Raw genomic sequence first — 12,390 nt, forward strand, 5'->3', positions numbered from 1 at the left:
CACACACACCACACACACACCACACACACACCACACACACACAACCACACACACACCACACACACACCACACAAACACACACACCACACACACACCACACACACACCACACACACACCACACACACACCACACAAACACACACACCACACACACACACACACACACACACACACACACACACACACACACACCACACACACACACCACACACACACACACCACACACACACACCACACACACACCACACACACACCACACACACACACCACACACACACACCACACACACACACACCACACACACACCACACACACACACACCACACACACACACCACACACACACCACACACACACACCACACACACACACCACACACACACACCACACACACACACCACACACACACACCACACACACACACCACACACACACACCACACACACACACACCACACACACACACCACACACACACACCACACACATACACCACACACATACACCACACACACACCACACACACACCACACACACACACACACCACACACACACACACACACACACACACACACACACACACACACACACACACACACACACACCACACACACACACCACACACACACACACCACACACACACACCACACACACACCACACACACACCACACACACACACCACACACACACACCACACACACACACACCACACACACACCACACACACACACACCACACACACACACCACACACACACCACACACACACACCACACACACACACCACACACACACACCACACACACACACCACACACACACACCACACACACACACCACACACACACACACCACACACACACACCACACACACACACCACACACATACACCACACACATACACCACACACATACACACACACACCACACACACACACACACACACACACACACACACACACCACACACACACACACACACACACACACACACACACACACACACACACACACACACACACACACACACACAGAATGTGTGTGTGTGTGTGAGTGTGAGTGAATGAGTGAGTAGGGCCTCGCTTTACAGCATTTTGCTTTATATCATTCCGCTAATACAGACATTTCAAATTATGAACATAACTCACTATACAGCTCCCCCTGTCTTTCTGATATGGTCACTGTTCCCCGCCCGGTTTGTTTACATTCTCCGTGAGCACATCCCCATTATGTCTGGAAACTTTCCAAAATTTCAAGGGTTTTAAAGTTATTGGATATTTTATATGTACTCTGATAATTATACTTATGTGTACCTGTACCTAAAAAAACTTACACACACTGCTGGCATGCAGGTACACATTAAAATTATTAAGAGTGTCCCTTTAGTTTTAATGCCATTTTAATAATACTAATACATAATAATGATCACTCTTGGTTGCACTAAATGTCTTATTTTATGTTAATATAGACAATTTCTTTAATCTATCTATGATATTTTCTTCATAATTATAGAAGAAACACATTGCATAGCATATAAACATGATACAAGCACAGTACAATAAATTTCACATAAATATGAGGTGTGGTAGCCGGGCAGAGGGAAAACATTACATTCTCTCCGGTTCAGCACCAGAGAAAACGTGTATGAATCTGCGTTTGGCCCAGTCACTCCCCTTAACCCTTTGACTGTCGCGGCCCTATATATACGTTTTACGAGGTGCCGTGTTTGACGTATATATACTCATAAATTCTAGCGGTTTCAAATCAAGCAGGAGAAAGCTGGTAGGCCCACATGTGAGAGAATGGGTCTGTGTGGTCAGTGTGCACCATATAAAAAAAATCCTGGAGCACGCAGTGCATAATGAGAAAAAAAAAACTCCGACCGTTTTTTTTAATTAAAATGCCGACTTTGTGGTCTATTTTCGTATAGTATTTATGGTTATATTCTCGTTTTCTTGGTCTCATTTGATAGAATGGAAAACATATTACAGAAATAGAGGTGATTTTGATTGATTTTACTATAAAAAGAACCTAGAAATGGAGCTCAAAGTAGGGGAAATGTTTGATTTTTGCCAATGTTCAAAAGTAAACAAATGATGCCATTGTCCAATAAATGTCCAACTAGCCATTCTAATATGCAGTCATGAATGGGTTGATGTTATTTATACAGTTATTACAGCATTGCAGTAGTCTGCATAATAGTAAGTCTAATATTTTTTGTTTGAATAAAAATTCAAAATAGAAAGCAAGAGTAATATCAGAAGGGCCTGGAGACGTGACTGATGAACAAAGAAAATGTTATTTTAGAGCCAGGAATGTCTGCATTGTTCATTCTGGACCTTATTTTGAAATTGTCATATTTTTTAGTTTTCGTGAAATTGGCCAAATTGCAAATTTCTGACCACATTATTAGGTAGTTGAAATCAGTAAATGGGCAGTTTCTTGTATTCAATCGATAGAAAAAATGAAGTTCTAAAGAAATAGCTATGAGTTTGGGCGACTGGAACAATGGAATTAGCCGAAAATAGGGCTCAAAGTGGGCGAAATCGCCGATTTGTAAACAGCGCCGAGGTCGCTAACTTCGCGAGAGCATAATTCCGTCAGTTTTCCATCAAATTTCGTTTTTTTGGTGTCATTACAATCGGGAAAAGATTCTCTATCATTTCATGAGAAAAAATAATTTTTTTTTTTTTGTTTAAATTTTGCGACACCAGGAGACACCTCAGGATTGGGGGTTGCGACAGTCAAAGGGTTAACACATTCTGCTTTGTTTACAATTCTCAGCATGAATTCTTCTCATTACTTCTCCCTTCTTTTATGATGGCATCTAAAGGTAATTGTTAGAAATGATTAAACTCAGTGAGCAAGGTATGTCATTGGTAATAATATGGCTCTGGGCTGCATTAAATACCGTATAGCTATGTAGGTAGGTGTAGCTATGTAGCCTAAGTGGATTACATAGCTACATCTACCGGCTACCTACACCTTACTTCCTACAAATAATTATCACCTCTTGCCCTACATTAAGACTACAATTTTTTTTTTTTTATTAACACATCGGCCGATTCCCACCAAGGCAGGGTGGCCCAAAAAAGAAAAACTTTCATCATCATTCACTCCATCACTGTCTTACCAGAGGGGTGCTTTACACAGTTATAAAACTGCAGCATTAATTCCCCTCCTTCAGAGTGTAGACACTGTACTTCCCATCTCCAGAACTCAAGTCTGGCCTGCCGGTTTACCTGAATCCCTTCATAAATGTTACTTTTCTCACACTCCAACACGTATCAAGTATTAAAAGTCATTTATCTCCATTCACTCCTATCAAATACGCTCATGCACGCTTGCTGGAAGTCCAAGCCCCTCGCACACATAACCTCCTTTACCCCCTCCCTCCAACCCTTCCTAGGCCAACCCCTACCCCGCCTTCCCTCCACTACAGATTTATGCACTCTCAAAGTCATTCTGTTTTTTTCCATTCTTTCTACATCTCCAAACCACCTCAACAACCCCTCCTCAGCCCTCTGGATAATATGTAGTTTTGATAATCCCACGCCGTTTCCTAATTTCCAAACTATGAGTCTTCTGCATTATATTCACACAACACATTGCCCTCAGACATGACATCTCAACTGCTTCCAGCCTTCTCCTCATTGCAACATTCATCACCCATGCTTCACATCCATACAAGAGTGTTGGTACAACTATACTCTCATACATTCCCCTCTTTGCCTCCAAGGACAAAGTTCTTTGTCTCCACAGACTCCTAAGTGCACCACTCGCCCTTTTCCCCTCATCAATTCTATGATTCACTTCATCCTACATAGACCCATCTGCTGACATGTCCACTCCTAAATATCTCAATACATTCACCTTCTCCATACTCTCTCCCTCAAGTATTTTAAGGAAAGTAGTGAATTTATTGTGTATGTATTTGGCTTTCTATTGTTTTTTAATGCCTAGTTCTACTGTTAGCTGCCATTTGTATGCGTTTATAAATGGAAAAGCCACATTCTGCTTTCAGGCGATGTCCGCTTTCCGGCGGTAGCCTGGAACCTAACCTACCGTATGAGTGGGGCCCTACTGTGTGTGTGTGTGTTTTTTTTTTTTTTTAATGTCACCCATTTCCCACCAATGCAGGGTGACCCAAAAGAAAGAAAAACCCAGAAAGAAAGAAAAAACTTCCATTATCATTCAACACTTTCACCGTCACTCATACATAATTACTGTCTTTGCAGATGCACCCAGATATGACAGTTTAGATAGTCACTCCAAACTGCCAATATCCCAGAATCCCCCTTTAAAGTGCAGGCATTGTACTTCCCATTTCCAGGACTCAAGTCTGGCTAACTGGTTTCTCTGAATCCCTTCACAAAATATTACCCTGCTCACGCTCCAACAGCTCGTTAGGTTCCAAAAACCATTCATCTCCATTCGCTCCTATCTAACACACTCGTGCATCGTATATGGTGCTTGCCTCTTCTGTCAATGGTCAGCTCATTCCTCTTTTATTTTTCCACCTGTGTTGAAAAAATGTTTCCTGATATCTGTGACTCATTTGGGTGTGTAATTTCCACCCATGCTCCCTTGTTCCTGTTGCATCCCTGATACACAGCTTATCCTTGCCTACCTTGTTTATGTTCCATAGCATTATGTATGTTATGATCATATTTCATTTTGTCCATTTCTCCATTAACATAAGGCCTAGTACTTGCATTATTTCTTCATATCTTATTCCCTCAGTTTAGGTACCATTCTTGGAGCACTCCTTTATACCTTCTCCAGTTTCACCTTTTTTTTTTTTACTAGGTCAGGGTTCTACATCAGTGCCACATGGCTCAAGAGTGGGTTGCACTTAGGTAAAGCGTGGTTTGAATGAGTCTTTGTCTAGGTTCCTGAATTCCATTTTTTATTTGCAAGCTTAGCTTGTGTTGCTGATTTTGGGTGGTTTCCATTGCCACTGCAAAATATTAAAATTTGGGACAGCAACCTTGATAACCATTTTGATAAAAAAAAATTTTTTGCAATTATGATATACCTGTTGTAACAAAGATAAATGTTCTCAATCTGTGTTGTAGTTGCAATTTTTAGCACATTGAAAAATGACTTGAACTTTCGTGTGCTTGCCTAATGGATTGTTTGTTTGATGACTCTAGTGTTGAGATTTTTTCTGGTTTGTTTGATGTATGAAAATAATCAGCCTTTGTAGGGAGTTTTGTATATCCCTGGCATTCCTTGGATAATTAAACACTTCCCTAAATGATGTAGTTGCATGGACTTTAGCTCAAAACACTCTTAATTTTGCATTGGACAAGCAGTGTTATTAACTGCAAGGGAATGAGAGAATATTTATGAATGGTTTTACATTTTTTCATAATGTTGCACCCCAGCCTGAGGTCAGGTTTTCTTAATGACTAATCGTTTGTTCAGTCAGACTATTGCTGCTAGTGGCTTGCAAGTTTACAGAACAATCACAACATGGGTGATTATGCTCCACCTGTGGGAATTTGTGTATTTCCCTCTTGAAAACTTTTGTTTGTTCTGGCGATATTTCTTATACTTGCTGTTAAAAGGTCAAAGAATCATGGATCTCTAATGTTAGCAGTGTTCTGTAACTGTGTTTATAATATCAATATTTTTTCATTTAGTTTATTCCACACTTGTATTTCTCAGTTCACAAATAACCTGCATTTAGGAGGGTGAGAGTAATGGCAATGTTTTGATCCAAACTTATTACTACTATCCTTTTCTCAAGTGTGAGTTATTTGTGTATTGTTCTAGCCATGGTATTGTGACTTATTCTTTATTTCACTCAGTTCAGTAAGTTGGTAGTTTACTGTGCATAATAGGGACCTGATCAAATATTTACTTTAGTGAAACTCCCATCTCTGTTCCAGAATACATTCAGATTGTTTTGTGCTGATAGCAGTAGTTAAGATGACCAATTGTTTCTGAAAGAATTAAATCACATATATTTTCTAATTCTGACATCACCTGAAATTGAAAGGAAATTTGAGGCAGGTCATTGTTTTAAATGAGAGTGCAAGTGCCTTGTAAAATGCGATCATCGTTGTGACATTCCTTATTTTGAATTTTAAATTTTTTTATGACAAACTGCTGAGTTCATTGTGGTTATACAGCACTGAAGTTTTAAACAGTGAGGGGAATGTCCTCCTCATATAAACCAAAGAAAATGCTAGACTCTCCATGGATTGTGCTTGTAAGACTCAAGCCTAGTTCAAGGAATTTTTCCCATCTTGTAAAGGTGAACTACCTTTGAAAGAGCTCTTGTTTTGGAGGGTCTCATAATCAGCCCTATCATTTAAATGCCTTATGCTATATTTATTTCATTGTTCTCTCTCTTCTCAGATATCTTAAGCATTACTTTTTTACTTTACTGAAACAGTTAAAATTTATCGCTCATGTTGATTTCAATAGTACAGTGATAGACCTTTGGGCCTAGTTTCAAAAAGTTGCAGAGGCAATTTTTGTACTGATTTTGGTATCCTCCTTAAAAGATGATGTGACGCTGTTAGTTTTTATATTACTATAAGACTGAGCAAAGGCACAAGGATTGTGCCTTGTGTTACTGATTTTATTTTTTCTTACTGTATGTAGACATTGTTTGATTTACTTATTGTAACTTTTTAGAAATCTTATTATATTATCAAAATGCTTATTTTACATGTTATTCCTTTCGACTTTGCTTCAGGAGCTATCACTCCATGATCATATTTGTGAAGTGCCTTTGCAAAATCTATATATACAACCTCTACATTTTAATTTTCTTCATGCCTCTTCATTTTGTCATAGTTGCCAAGTAAACCTGCCAAAATTTTTAAAATTTCTGACTTTGATGATTACAATTGCACTCTATATGCCAAAAATCTTGGTAGACCAAACTTGTCAAAACTGAGGTTTTTGGAAGAGTTGAATCTGCAGCTACAAGGAACTTGAGAGAGCCTTCAGATAGAGAAGATTCCTGGTAAATGCAGGTGTGGGATGTAGTTTCTTATTTCAAGCATTGCCAGTATCGTGGTTAAGATTAGTTGACTCTGTATATGAAATTGTAAGCACCTGTTTAAAGTGTTACCGCAGAATCTAAAACATTAAGATGAGATAGTTTATAACCTGTGTTTTAGTACTTTTATTGTAACTAATATAGAAAGAGGTATGGTATACAAAAATTTTGTTACAATAGATTTACAACAAAATATATTACTACTGTAACAAGAAAATGAAGACTTACAAAATCATGATATCACGATTGCAAACAAACCACAGAACGGGTGGTGTTTGAACCCATGGCGAGTAAGTCGTAAAATTCCAGGCCAGTGGGTTCAAACCTCACCAGTTCCATGGTTTATTTAGAAGAAAATAAAAATTAATTGATAATTCCAATGTATTTGTACAGTCAGGAAAGTAAATAAAAAGAAGTTATTGTGAGGCAGGAGTCTCACCATATTTTGCAGTAAAGGGATAATTTTGGTGGTATCTTATGTAATAGCTTGTAGTACAAATATTGGAAACAAAATTTTATTGGATTCAGTAAAATAATGTACATAAATAATTGAAGTTTTGTACACTATATCCATCTGTTGCATTATTTTTAATATGTAGGATGGAAAGGATTACAAATTTTGAACTTTGTTCCTTCACATAGACTATTAGGTAATAGATGAATAAAAGCATAGCAGTTTGTAATTGTGGAAGGATCAAATAAGCTATCAGTTCAGTAAAATCTTTAGTTGTTATACTATATTCGTTTTCACCATATCTGTATTTCATATTATTCTGTAAATAAGGATATATTGTATCTAGTCTGAGACTTTGGAAGGTAGAGCAACAATTATCCAAAAGACATTTAAAGTGCAACATTGACATTTATCTTGAGTTGGAAATGTGGCATTATGATTGTTACTGTTAATGAGTTTGCCATAATGGACTACGAAGTGCTTCACAACTGTCGCCATGTTTTCCGGAGTAAGCCGAGAGTGCACATCTTAGATAAAATGACGTTGAGGTAACACAATGGTTGTGACTACTATTAAGATTTTTAAATTATCACAAAAAATGTAGCATACCTTACTGTGAAGAGACATGTAGGTGCTATTACTTATTTGAGGCCTTTGACCTAAGTGCTTTAGTCTTGTGGTTGTGATTCACACATTTGTCAATGAAGGTTATCCTGCTTTATTCTAGTTTAGACAGATTCACAAGGTTAGTAAGCTGTATTAGCACATATTATCCTTAGCTCTAGAATTTTAAAAAAATATTTAATTTTAAAATACTCTTGTGGGGATTCATGTTCCAGTGCCACCTTTATTTTGAAAAGTAATTGTAAAAATGCATGTAACATATTTAGAGCATGCAAATTAAATAATATAAATTAGGAACTTTGTCATTCCCCTGCCCCCTGCTTTGATTATAGGTATTTCATATTTTTATCCTTTTTAAAGATGATGCCTTTTCATGATGGGGGATTGGGAAAGATTATGGACTTCGTTGCTACTTTAGGCTGAATAGGTTTGAGTTTCCCATGCTAAGGTGGCTGTGGAGACAAAGTGCTGTCGATGTTTCCTCCTACTTGCCTGTTGAGTTGGCCTCAAGAGTTACTGTCCATCAGTGGGGAACATGATTGCTTAGTCCACTTTTGTATAAAGAGGTCAATGTTAGAATGTCACATACATGGAGAGGGTTTCAGGGGTCAATGCCCCCACAGCCCAGTCTGAGACCAGACCTTGTGGAGGATCAGGGTCTGATCAACCAGTCTGTTACTGCTGGCCACATGCAAACTGACTTATGAACCACAACCTGGCTGGTCAGGTACTGGCCTTAGGTGCCTGTCCGGTGCCTTCTTGAAGACAGCCAGGGGTCTATTGGTAATTCCCCTTATGTATGCTGGGAGGCAGTTGAACAGTCCTTGGCCCCTGACACTTATTGTGTTCTCTCTCACTGTACTCGTGGCGCCCCTGCTTTTCACTGGGGGAATGTTGCATCTCCTGTCGAGATTTTTGCTTTCATAGGGAGTGATGTTCGTGTGCAAGTTTGGTACTAATCCCTCTAGGATTTTCCAAGTGTATGTTATCATGTAGCTCTCTTGCCTGCATTCCAGGGAATACAAATCAAGGGACTTAAACTGTTCCCAGTAATTTAGGTGCCTTAATGTACTTATGTGTGCCATGAAAGTTCTTTGTATGCACTCTAGGTCTGCAATTTCACCTGCCTTGAAGGGAGCATTTAGTGTACAGCAGTATTCCAGCCTACATAGAACAAGTGATTTGAAGAGAATCATCATGGGCTTGGCATCCCTAGTTTTGAAAGTTCTCATTATTTATCCTATTTTCTCCTAGTAGATGCGGTAGATATATTGCTGTGGTCTTTGAAGGCGAGATCCTCTGACATTATCACTCCCAGGTCCTCCACATTACTTTACGCTCTATTGTATGGTTAAAATTTGTTGTATACACTAATAGTTTTAATTTCCTCAAGTTTTTCATATCTGAGTAGTTGAAATTTCTTTTCACTGAACTCATATTGTTTTGAGTGGCCCATTTGAAGATTTGGTTGATGTCTGCTTGGAGTCTTGAGGTGTCTTTGATGGAGGACACTGTCATGGCAATTCAGGCGTCATCCATGAAGGAAGACTTGGAGCTATGGCTTACATCTCTGTCCATGTCAGATATGAGGATGAGGAATAGGATGGGAGCAAGTACTGTGCCTTATAAAACAGAGCTTTTCACTGTATTTGCCTCAGACTTTACTGTTTACTACTACTCTTTGTGTTCTATTTGTTACGAAGTTATAGAAACATCTCCCAACTTTCCCTGTTATTTCTTTATCATGCATTTTGTGCGCTATTACGCCATGGTCACACTTGTTGAAGGCTTTTGCGCTGTATAGTCCTTGTGGCTTAGCGCTTCTTTTTGATTATAATAATAATGAAGGCTTTTGTAAAGTCTGTGTGTACTACATCTGCATTATGTTTAGCCTCTATAGCATCCAGGACCTTGTCATAGTGGACAGGCAGGAGTGACCTGCTCTAAACCCATTATGCCCTGGGTTGTGTTACTGATGGGTATCTAGGTGGTTGGCAATGTTGCTTCTTAGAACCCTTTCAAAGATTTCTATGATATGGGGTATTAGTGCTGTTGGTCTGTAGTTCTTTGCAATTGCTTTACTGCCACCTATGTAGAGTGGGACTATGTCTATTGTTTTTAGTGAGTGTGGTATGACCCCTGTGTCCATGCTCCCTCTCCATAGAATGCTGAAGACATGTGACAGGGGCTTCTTAATGAACATGGAGTTCCACGAGTCTGGGCCTTCGGCAGAGTGCATGGGCATATCATTTATTGCCTTTTCAAAGTCTTGTGGTGTTAGGACAATATCAGAGATTTTGAGATAAATAAATAACCCGCACATCAAACAGAGGAGCTTACGACAATGTTTCGGTCCAACTTTGACCATTTACAAAGTCACTTTGTAAATTATAAAGTGACCATTTACAAAGTGACTTTGTAAATGGTCCAAGTCGGACCGAAACGTCGTCGTAAGCTCCTCTTTTCCATGTGTGGGTTTTTTGTGTATCGTTATTTTTGAGATAACCAAATTTTGGGTCACTTTCATAAAGAATTCATTTAGATAGTCGACCCTTAGTCTGCGTAATGGCTCACTGAACACTGAGTCATATTGGGGACCTAAGTATCTCACTCATTTCCTGGCTGTCATCTGTGTATGTCCTATCTCTCCTAAGCAGGGGCCCAATACTGGATATTGGTTTTTCCTTAGATTTGGCATAAGAGAAGTAATTTTTTTTTTTTTCAATTTCCTTGATGGCTTTTAGTTCTTTCTGCAATTCTTGTCTCCTGTAAGATTCCTTCAGCTTAAGTTTGATATTTGCTATTTCACTGACCAGTGCCTCCCTTCGTATTTCAGATATATTGGCCCTTCTCAGCAGCTGTGATTCTTCACCTTCATCTGTATAGGGAGCATTTCTCTCTCTCTAGTTCACATCTTTTTCTTTTTCCTTAATGGAATGTGCCTTGAGCAGATCTCAAGAACCACAGTTATTTTTTCCTAGGCAAAGGTTTGGATCCATGTTGTTTAGGATATCTTCCCAGCTTATTTCATTTAGGACATGGTTGACTTGTTCCCATTGTGTTTTTGTTATTGAAGTTGAATTTTGTGAAGACACCCTCATGACTGATCATATATTGATGGTCAAGAGCCCTGTGCATACATGTCTGTACCTCTGTTATGTTGTGATCTGTTGTTGATACTGTTATATTACGTTTTTTTTGTTTTGTTTTTTAACAAATCGGCCGTCTCCCACCGAGGCAGGGTGACCCAAAAAGAAAGAAAATCCCCAAAAAGAAAATATTTTCATCATTCATCGCTTTCACCTCACTCACACATAATCACTGTTTTTGTAGAGGCGCTCAGAATACAATAGTTTAGAAGCATGTACATTAGGGTCCCACTTTTCGGCGTTTCACCATACGGCGTTCTGCTAATACGGCGATCTCAAATTATGACCAAAACTTTCTATATGGCAAGTGGTCTTTCAAATACGGTGCAGGCCACCCAGTTTGTTTACATTCTCCATCAGCACATCTCTCTATTATGTAATAATCACTCTTGGGCACATTAAATGTCTAATTTTACATCAATATAGATATTTTTATTAATCCATCTATGATATTTTTTTCAAAATTATATAAGAAACACGTTACATAACTTGTAAACATTTTGTTTATATACTAAGGAGGTGTAGTAGCCGGGCGGAGGGAAAACATTACGTCACTCCCCTTAATACATGACGCTTTTGTTTACAATTCTCGGCATGAATTATTCATTACTTCTCCCTTTGTTTATGATGATATCTCAAGGTAGTTGTTAGAAACAATTAATCTCAGTGAACATGGTATGTTGATGGTAATAATATGGCTCTAGGCCACATTAAATATCATGTAGGTATGTAGCCCAGGTGGACTACGTACCTACATTATTATTATAACTTATAATTATATGTATGTGTACCTGTACTTAAGTAAACTTACACACTGTGCTAGCATGCAGGTACACATTAAAATCACTAAGTGTCTTATTAGTCTTGAAGATGTCATAATAATGATAATAGTAATAATAACACAATAATAATCACTAAGGAGCATTAAATATCGTATAAAACGTTAATATAGACATTTTGCTTAATCCATCTAAATACACCCCACAGTAGAATAAATTAACATAAATATGAGATGTGGCAGCCAGGCGACTTGTAGGACCTGTCGTAGCCAGGCAACTTGTAGGACTTGTGGTAGCCAGGCCACTTGTAGGACTTGCAGTAGCCAAGCAACTTGTGGTAGCCAGGCAACTTGTAGGACTTGTGG

At 38.7% G+C, this 12,390-nt stretch overlaps 1 long non-coding RNA gene across 1 annotated transcript; it reads left to right on the forward strand.

Annotated features, from left to right (window-relative positions):
- The first annotated feature begins 177 nt into the window (after positions 1 to 177).
- Positions 178 to 11,667, forward strand: LOC128696356 (uncharacterized). Its single transcript, XR_008408154.2, has 2 exons — positions 178 to 2,910; positions 2,961 to 11,667. It is a non-coding gene; the product is annotated as an uncharacterized lncRNA (long non-coding RNA).
- Positions 11,668 to 12,390: the final 723 nt, after the last annotated feature.

This window comes from Cherax quadricarinatus, chromosome 39 (genome assembly GCF_038502225.1).
Source record: "Cherax quadricarinatus isolate ZL_2023a chromosome 39, ASM3850222v1, whole genome shotgun sequence".
NCBI classification, from domain to species: domain Eukaryota; kingdom Metazoa; phylum Arthropoda; class Malacostraca; order Decapoda; family Parastacidae; genus Cherax; species Cherax quadricarinatus.